General features: G+C 38.9%; 1 protein-coding gene across 1 annotated transcript in view; it reads right to left on the reverse strand.

Annotated features, from left to right (window-relative positions):
* KYNU (kynureninase) overlaps nt 1–2,427 on the reverse strand; it is a 59,788-nt gene extending 57,361 nt beyond the window's left edge. Inside the window, exon 1 of the mRNA XM_086750978.1 lies at nt 2,401–2,427. The gene's annotated coding sequence lies outside the window, so the exon portion shown is untranslated. The remainder of the gene's footprint in view (nt 1–2,400) is intronic.
* Between the last annotated feature and the right edge of the window lie 7,726 nt (nt 2,428–10,153).

Raw genomic sequence — 10,153 nt, forward strand, 5'->3', positions numbered from 1 at the left:
CCTATTCCCCAGGGAACCCCTTCTTATTTCCTCTACAGCTGAACAGCTGTATGGGTAAACATCCGTGCTCTTCTGCAGATCGGAAGAGTATTGACCTTCCGGACCCATTTGGTAGTCATCAGGGAAGATGGTTTAGAGATCTTTATTATGTCCTCCAGTAGATGATGTGAAACATCTAGTAAAGCAAGCTAAGTTCACAGACACTGTAGCCATCACTAATTCTGGCACCTCATTATAATTAAAGACACTGTAAGGTAACTTAGCTTTCAATTCATGTTACAAATTTTAAGAACCCATAGGCTTATTCAATAAATTAGGGTTTATTTTCAAGCAATATTTGGACCAGCACCTGGAAACTGAAACTACTTTTCTTTTTTTCTTTTATTTACACTAGCATGCAAGTCCTGATCCCATATGGATTATCAAAGCATGTCCAGTAGATACGCACATAATCAAGATGTAGTCCTCTCTTTATAATAAGAAGTATCTAATGCAAATTATGGAAACAATCCTTGGAGAAGGGGTTGGAAATCAAATCTCTCTGATTATCTCCTTCCAGATAAAAGGACCACAATAATCTGTGTAGTCTTTTCTACACAATCTCCTTCTCATTCAAGTTAATGCCTGATTTATTTTTTTTTTCTCTCCCTGGTGACAGAGCTCCTGAAGTAAGGGAAGAAGCCTTTTAGTCTCTCTAAATAGATGACTCACTTGGTTTAGGGATATTTATTCTGTGATATTCAGTGACCAGGAGATGGATTATAAAGATGCTTGAAGGACAGTTTGGTTTTATACACCAGATCCCTCTCATCTGCTCTGTAAATTCTCTGCTTTACACCATATGAACACAGAGCAGCATCCTACCATTTGTCTTAATAGTCACCATTTTTCAGTAAGGACACACAGTTATTACAGTGGATTAATGGCTATCATATTCCAGGTCATCTGCTGACCTGTCTGGCAAGCACAGGTGGTTTTGGTTTTTTTTTTTTTTTCCATTTGAGGCCTGACTCAAAACCCACTGAAGTCAATAGGTGTCTCTATTACAGCCAAAGATTTCTGGACCAGGCTTCTGGTTCCCTGTCAGTGCTGTAGTTTGCTGCATCTGATCAATGACTTACGTTTATTGTGACTCTTATTTATATTAAATTTTGACAGCAAGTATAATATTAAATACAAAGATCTCGAAGCTAAAAATGATTAAGTGCTCAGAGGTATCTGATTTAATGCAAACATTATGAAATAAGATAAAACTATAAAATAAAATCAATCAAAATCCCATTGAGGAATGAAATGCCAGAGATCCAGCTCTGAGACCAGAACAAGAAAGTACTTTTGTCCTTTGAGTGGGAATTAGGCTTCATGAAGAGGGAACCCCAGAATCGCTTGAGAGGTGTTTTTTTGGTGGTTTTTTTTTTGTTTTGGGCTTTTTTTTTTTTTACATCTCTGACTTGTGTAATATTTCCCAAGTCATTTATTTTCTACACACAAAGAAAATATATTTGTGTAAGAATAGTGCACTCTTATTCTGTCCAACTATCTTAATTTAACTGAAAAATACATCTGTATCCTCTTCTAATTAAAATTCGGACCCATCAGTGCAAAATGTAATTCCCACCACGATGCATGTAGTTCCTTAACCAGGAATTTTTTTTTGCCCCCACACAACTTAGAATAAGAATAACATTTTAAGAGAAACAAATTGCCTCCATAATCTAATCTGAAAAAACACTCAGATGTTTTCTTCTTCCTTTCTTTGAATCTTCCATACACTTTTTGATGTAATAGATACAGATGACACAAAGTCTGCACTTTTTTTTTTTCACTGTTTTGACTCTTCCACAGAATTTGCCTTTACTGCATACTGATTCAATGTAAAGCACTCGCCAATGACTGTTGGCAGTCTTTCATTTTCAAAAAGAGCATATGCAACTTAAATTAAGAAAACAATCATTATTACATCTTTTATCAGCACAGACACCAGCCCAGCTACTTCAAATCCCATTTTAAAACCATAAAAGACAATGGATAAGAATTAGTCAGCCACAAGTGATACAAATGATACAAATGTCTCGGTGATTATTTCTGTTTTGTCCTTCATGCATAATTTACTGACTAAACAGAAAAAAAAAATTGTGAATTGTGTGAGTATTAGCAAGCCATCTTATCTAACTTACACAGGAAGGTCCATTAAGCTTAATTGTAAGAATGATAATTTGTCCTATTTTAGACCCACTTATGATATTTTTATAGATTTACCCTCTGTCTGTAATTATATCTTGATGTCATTATTAAAAAAAAAAACAAAAAAAACAACAAGAACAAAAAAAAAACCCAATCCTGTAAAGTCCCCTCATCTCCTTCAAACCTTTTCTTAAAATATTCCAAGATGTTACTCACAGTCTTTCTACCCGGCACAGTGCTGACAGGCACACAATGAATCCCTACTTTAAAAGCTGCATCAACATCCCCAGAGAAAAAAAAAAAAAAGGGGGTTTATAATGGAAATAGCATGTCCTGCACTTTCTGCTCTCCAATAGCTGTTTACCAGGTTGCTAAATGCAGCTCAGCCCAGAGACCTTTGACATTCCCAGGTTAGCGTCCAAACGAACTCTTTGGAAGGAAAACCGGGGGCGTGCACAGGTGTAAGTGCGCAAGTTCGCGGCATAGGTCCGCGCTGTCAAAGTACACCCACTGAAAGCACCAATAGCCTGTGAATCGAAATTCTTTGAAAAACAAACAGAGAAAAACTACAGAAATGCACAGCGTGTAAGGGCTGATTCTCCTCCGCCCAGTATTTACACAAACAAAATTGCTTTTGTGAATACAATTTTGCAGAGGGAAGTTCCTAAAAAAGCACAGCCCAAAGCAGCGTACGTGCCAGTTTACTTCAGGTTAAATACACTTCAGTGAATTTGTTTAAATTGCAGAACTGCAGATAAAGAAAAATCTAAATATTCATAGTGTACTCAACAACAGACACACAGTGGCTAACACAACTGTATAATTAAATAAGTTACACAGCACAGTGTCACACCTGCAGCAGGGGAATATGACAGAGAAGAATTATAATAAACTCCGTTACTCAGAGTAATTTAGGCACATATTGACCTTCATGTCAAGAAGTGTTTCGGTGTTAAAAGTAATTTTACATGTAAAACTCATCTTTTTCCCCTCCACAGTGAAGCCACGTTACCCTGCGGTTGGCAGCCGTTCCTGAGAGGATGACGAAATTCTTCTGCAAATACTCGGTGTTGCATGAAGAAACAGCCACGGTCACGTGCCTGCTCTTCCAGACTCTGACCCGCACAGCAACCAAACACATGACCTCCAAGAGTTAACCAAAAACCAGGTGTATATATATATATACAACTTTTTAATTTATGGTTGGTTGTTTTTTTTTCTTTTGTCACAGTGGAAAAATTTAAAGCTCTGATTAAATTAAGAAGGTGCCTTTCCTACAGGCACAAGAACGCACATATAATTATGATGAAAATGGTTTTAAACCAAACTTTTTAAGTGAAGGAGCAGATCGATAGAGTACATAGTCATCTGGAAGCAACAAAAAATAGTTTATTTCTATTCAGCCTCTGAAGTTTCAAGGGAAAAAAAAATCCCAATTAAAAAAAAAAAGCACACACACAACTGCCACAAAATAAAAAAAAAAAATTAAAAAAAAAAGATTTTGAGGAGTTATATAAGGGCAAAGGGTCTGAATTGTGGACTAACAATGTAATTTAGAGATGTAACTCCATTCTGGTGTTCTGCATGCACAGACCCCTACAGTAATGCTTGCTTATTATCTAGATTTCCATTTTCAGTAAACACCGATATCTTTGACACTCCTGAACTGTAACTAGCAAAGCACTTCATATCGACCAAGAATAAAGCTAACTTCTACCCACCAGTTCTTGCAGTAGCCTTACCCTGTTTTGCAGTCAGATGACTTTTTGGACTTCCCACTAACCTGTCTTGCCTACCGCACTAGCAAGATAACTGTACCCCTCCTCAAGAAAGTTTGTACCACCAAGAATTTGGACCAATAAAAAGAAGCAGGAGGTTGAAGCACTTCAGCTACCAAGGCAAGAGGGATCCAACGTCAAGCTCACTCTAAAAGTTATTTATTTCTTGTTTGGTTGGCCATTTAGGTCAAATCAAGCTGAAATACACTGTAAGTTTTCATTTTGCCCTTGGAAATAAAACTACACAAACAGCATAGTGAAAATTTTCCCACTGCATTTTCCTTTGAAAAAAGCATCTGGAGTTTTACCCTTGATTGTAAATGGTGGCAGGAAAGCAGCTGTGCTGGCAGAGGCCAGATGTTTGTAGACTTTCATGAGAGTAGGAATATTGACCCCTTCTTCCCAGCTATTCTTCTCAATTCTTTAGATGGAATAAAAGAAAAACAAAGACAAAAACCTTTGCCCTTAAATTCAAGGCTCAAAAATCAGCAAACATATCTCCTTGGCATCACTTTTAGCTCCAGAACTAATCTAATGCTCTGGGGTTTGTTGGTTTTTTTTTTGTTGGTTTTTTTTTTTTTTGTTTTGTTTTTTTCCTGTGATGCTGTGAAGAAACCAGAGGGCTGAAAGAGAAGAAGGAGCCACTGCAAGCCACGGTGAGACCAACATGCAAGGGAGCGAGGCCACAGGAGATGGCCGCAGTCCCAGCAGGTGCTGGCTGATGTGGCAGAAAAATGCAACAGAGTGCAGCCCTCTCAAAAGAGCTGTTAGGAGAGCGACAGCAAGGCAGTGACATCTGACAGGCAGTTTAGAGAAGGAACAAGGAAAAAAAAAAAAGTAAAGAGGTATTTGCAGCTTTGTGGGAAGATGAGCTCTGCATATCTGTAACTGGGAAGGGTTGGATGGGGCAGCACATGGGGCAGAGGAGGAATTAAGAGGTGGACAGGCAAACACATTTCTCATACCTACAGCTTCTCCAGCTCATTCGGAGGTGCTTAACCACATTAAGCCACATGCTGCCAGACACATCCACAAGCATGCTGCTACTGCTTCATCTCATCTTTCACCCTAACCGGTTGCCATACCCATCAGCCACTCGTCACGGCCAGCCCCAGGCTTGCCAGAGCATGTTTCAGCCCTTGTCATGGGAGCCTTGTCCCTTGACTGAAAGAAACCGTGTGAGCCTTTCCACAGGAACATCGATAAAACTTGTAATAAAATTGTTTGACAAAACCTATGCCACCTTCTCAAGACACATGAAAACAATAAATAACCAGAGGTGCCCTGAAGCACACCCACCCCATGTAAGATGGGATGCCACGATGCCTGGTCCATTAGGTACCAAAGACTTGCCTTGGCACTGCTAGCCCAGAGCACTCTTGCTGCCAAGAGGGTAAAGTGATCCCATAAACAAAGAAGGATTGTCTTTAACGGAAAAAGGCAGGTCTTACCCAGGATGAGATGGCCTGGAAGACCCCCAGGCAGAAAACTATGGTGGTTTCTGCAGTCAGAAGAGGAGCAGCAAGGCAATGATGTGTCCTAGAAGCACACACTGCACCCACAGCACAGGGTGCACAGCTCAGTGCACCGCTGCTTTGGAAAATGGAGATTGTCTGTTTCTAAAGCAAGCCCCACAGCTATTTTTTAAAGCACGCCATCTGTACCTGATGATGGCAAGATGCACTTCACCTCAGGCATAACAGCAGTGACTTGGTAAACAACGGCACAAAACCTTTGGTCTTCTTTCTGCTGAGCTTGCTGCACCAACTTTCTTACCACTTTTGGTTTCTCTTTGCCCCATCAGCACTTCTGCTCTGCCTAGAAAGCTCACCTTTTACCTCAGGTCTCATTTAAACCCTGCTTGATCAGGATGCCCTACACCTGCTCTCACTTACCTTGTTCTCCTCCCTCCCTCCCAGACCCTAGAGAGTGAGGTTTTGCTTCTGAAGTGATTTGAGGGGAATGTGCATATTTGGCCTGTTTGCAGCAGTGGGTCTCTCTGGTTGTATGGTTCTGATTTTCGGTCTTCTGGTTAGGACTGAAAAACCTCACTCCATCCATTTAGCTTTATCTTAGAGTTAACTCTCTATAACAATGATCCAGGTTTTCTGGGTTTTGGCTTTTTTTTTTTTTTTAATTTATGGAGCAGTTATTAGTAGTTCCTGCTAAATTAATGGCTGCCTTTTGGGTGGACAAAGTGAGCTCCTGAAATCTTTCTACCTATGTGAAGCACTTTTCCCCTGTTTTCTTTTCAGTGCTAGGCACATATCCTTAAATACACATGGATTTTTCCCTGTTATGTTACCTGCTCTCAATATTGTTTTTCTTCAGGCTCTCTACCAGTTATAATTTTCACTTCTTTCTGAGTCTTCAAACATAGAATTTGTCCTTTAAAATCTATTCTTAAAGTAGAGTCTCTATGAAAAAAATAAGAATAGAAATAAGAAATTATTTACTTTTTGGCAGTAATATTTAGGGAGAAATATTCCACCACTGCGCTAATAATAGTAATACGCAGAGAGGGATAATCAGGGAATCAGGGTCAAGTGATTTCCACTTGATGAAAAACAAGAACAGTAACTCCCCTCAGCTGTGATAACTCTGTGGTAGCTGCAACAGCGAGAGAACTTATTTTGAGTAGATGAAACTTTCATGTATCTCTCCGAGTTGGCTGCTGGTAATAAAGAACTGTTTTGTTTAACCTTCTTAAAAATAAATGTGAGTGCTTTGGGGATGGATTTATGGCAAATCTCCAACTTTTTTATCTCCAAGATCCTCTCAGGGACAGGTAAAGGTGTCTGTGTATCAGATATGGCCCTTTTCCATATACCCACTGCTTCATCTGCAGGTCCTCACCCACCAAATGACTGGCTCTGTTCCCAGACTCTCACAGTACAGGACAATTGCCGACTTCTGCATCTACTTGCAGCACATTTCCTGCCTGTGGTCAAAGAGCCTCTGAGAAAGAGGAAATCAGAAATCAGCTACAAGCCAGATGCAATGGGATAATAACATGACCTTGCTGAGAGGCTTCTCATAACACCACAGCTTGCTTTTAAAAAATAAATACTTGTGTACTGTGTCTTTTTATGATGCACTTCGTATCATTCTAGGTTGGCTGATAGCTGAGGACTTTAAATGAACCAAGGCAGACAAACGATACCGGTGTATTTTCCCTCCTTCACCTGCCCTCTCTTTGCAGCTCCATAAAAGCAAATGCACTTCGCACTTTCATTTTTGTTTTTAAGCTCTTGCAGCGGTTACCATCGGGAACAAAACTCAGAGAGGGAAGAATGAAGAAAAGATAGGTCAGAAAATAACAAGCTGAGCTTGTACTACATGTGTGTTGTATAAAAAAAAAAAAAAAAAGAAAAAAAAATGCCACACACAGCGTAGTACTGATTAATGAGAAGCATCATGTGGATCCGGACCCTCCAAGAGCTGAAATTGCAAAGATAGACCGTACTTGATTTAAATAGCACAGTACTGTTCTGGATGGCCTTGAAGCAGAAGTACATAAAGGATGATGACAGGCAGCAAAGTGGTGTGTGAGACCTGGGGGAGGCCACTGTAAAAACCCTAAGCAGTGGCTTAGGAAAGGGATGTATATACGTTCTGTGATAAGAAACTCATCCTGCAGCTCTCTACTCAAGGGCCTTTAACAGCATGCATTCCAACAGCAGTAGATCATTTGGGCAAAGCTGAAATTCCTGAAAGATACTTTAATGCCAAATAACAGCAGAAAACCAACGAGCTCCCGCGTTAAGGCCAGTGGGGCATGGCATCACTCTTGCAAGAGGACAGAGTGAGGAGAAGGCCTTGCCCTTTATTCATAAACCCAGCAGGTTCATTGGGAATGATGGATAAGTACCAAACTCTTTCTAGAAGAATAAACATCGATTCTCGTGGCGGTCAGAGCAGCCTTTTGATATCTACAGATGCACTTCTTCCCTCCCCATCCCCACATCTGAACCTCTCAGCCCATCCTAACTGAAGATTTTATCTTTGTTTGATTCACTAATAAACTGATTATGCAGCAAATCAGACTGCAAACCGGCCAAGGTCTAAATGAAGCTTTGCCAACACCCAACTTCCTACTGATATTTACAGTCCTCAAATAACCCTTTACTTGAACCCTCCGTTGCAGGCGGTGACTCAGCAGTCGCAAGGCTCCTATTAGTATTCTGGGAGCATTTCCAGAGCATTTTAAACCAACTGTCTCACTCGTGCTGTGATCAGACCCATCATTTTGCGGTAAATTGCTCTGAGGAAGGTTACAGGTCTCCATAGGGACTGCACATGATCTTTGAAAAGTGCATTTCCCTCTAGCAAGTCATAAATGCTCAGGAGAGTTGCTAAAGATCACTTAAAATATATTATTGAATATCTGATGCCATACTTTCATTCTGTGTTATTATATACTTAAAATATATTAAAAGGTTCCCTAAATACCACGTGCGTTTGCGCGAAATAGATTTGTGTTTTCCCAAAGCCAGAAGAAAACAGCTTTATGTCCTTACAGGATATGTAACACTTTTTCTGCAATTCTGCAGATTATAAGTGTTTGACAGTGCTTTTTTTTTTGTGCTTTTTTTTTTCCCAATGCCAATGACTGTTGTGATAGACTTTAGTTAACTTCTTCGAATTATTTTTTTTTTTTTCCCTTGCTAACAGTCCACAGTCAAAATGAAAAATAAGAACCTTCTGGATCCTGTCTTGATAAGGTCAGACTGTAGAATTTTTCTTTCCAGCAATTTAGCCAGGCTCTCTCCTTCCAGAATACATTTACTCAGTAATAAACATCTCCAGACAGCCAGGCTGCACAGACTGGAAACAATTAAGCCAAAATTGGGGAAAGAAGCACATGAATAAGTATTCCACTTTAATGAAATTAGACTAAAAAATTCAGGAGCAAAGGAAGTAAAAGCATTTTCAAATTGTATTAAGTAGACATATTTGTAAAAATCTGTGCTTGTGAAAGTACCTTATGCATTTTTTAATATCAAAATGCACAGAAAATTTGCTAGGTAATTACAAGCCTTTGGTGCTGTAACGCTGTGGTCGAGCACCAGGCACAAACCGACATTTGGGGTACATAATTTAACATCTAGGAGAAAAAACGAAGAAGTTTAGCCCATTTTCTTTAAGTTCTATAAAAGAAAGCCTGCCAAGCAATAAGTTAAAAGAGTTTGTCTTACAAAAGCAGAAAAGGGTTAAAAACTATCTTATTCTAGAAATGAGTTAACAACTTGTGCTATGAAGAAGCCTCATCTCTCACTTAGGTAAGCAATTAAGTAAATATGTTCAACTGTCCCAGCTTGTTAGAGATCCAAGTAAAGTCCCTCTGGAATAAGCCGAAGCTTTTCTATCGTCGTGAACATTTCACCAGCTCCTAAATTCTATAATTTTCCAATTTTTGCATAAATGCATTTACCACTTAGACATCACATGCTTAATTGGAAATCCATCACCTGTTTACTTGCAGTAAAAGAACAAAAAGCACCTGTGCCATTATTTTTAATTAAGTTTTCCTCCTACACCTCCCCTGTCCAACATCCTCAAATAGCTTATAAATTCTAAACCAATTTAGAATTGAATAATTCTAAACACTTCATGTATGTGACATCTCTTGGTGTGGTTTTCCCAAGAGACTCAAAACTAGTACAAAACTAAACTTGGTTTTATAAAGCACTATTTCAATTTGGAAAGTTCACAGCATTTTCAGGAGGAATTAATGAACGTTGCTAATAGCTGGATCTGAGTTATAAGGCATTAGGAGGACACAATCATGAGGAAAGGCAATATATAACCTTTAGATGGGACAATTAGAGATCAATTATTAGAGCCAGAGAAGAGCATTCAAAAGCCACTTCTTCATTAATCAAAGATTATCTCAAATTAGAATGTTTAATTATTTGCCAAGGTTCTTTGTATATTCTTCTGCATCAGAAAAAAAAAAAAGCCAAGGGCTTTTGGAAAACTGCTAGCTTTTTGAACATTTCATTTTAACATGGTTAAAAATCACACATATTTTAAAGAACACGCAACTCAGAAAATTACATCAAAGATGCCACAGCTGCTGATTTTTAATATACTAAGTCTGGCAGGCATGGTTAATTATTTGGATGTCCAGCTACATTGAAAAAAAAATATTTTAATAGAAATGGCAAGAAACAAAAAGTTGTGAATAT

The sequence above is a fragment of the Chlamydotis macqueenii genome, chromosome 6, assembly GCF_036417535.1.
Source record: "Chlamydotis macqueenii isolate bChlMac1 chromosome 6, bChlMac1.mat, whole genome shotgun sequence".
NCBI classification, from domain to species: Eukaryota; Metazoa; Chordata; class Aves; order Otidiformes; family Otididae; genus Chlamydotis; species Chlamydotis macqueenii.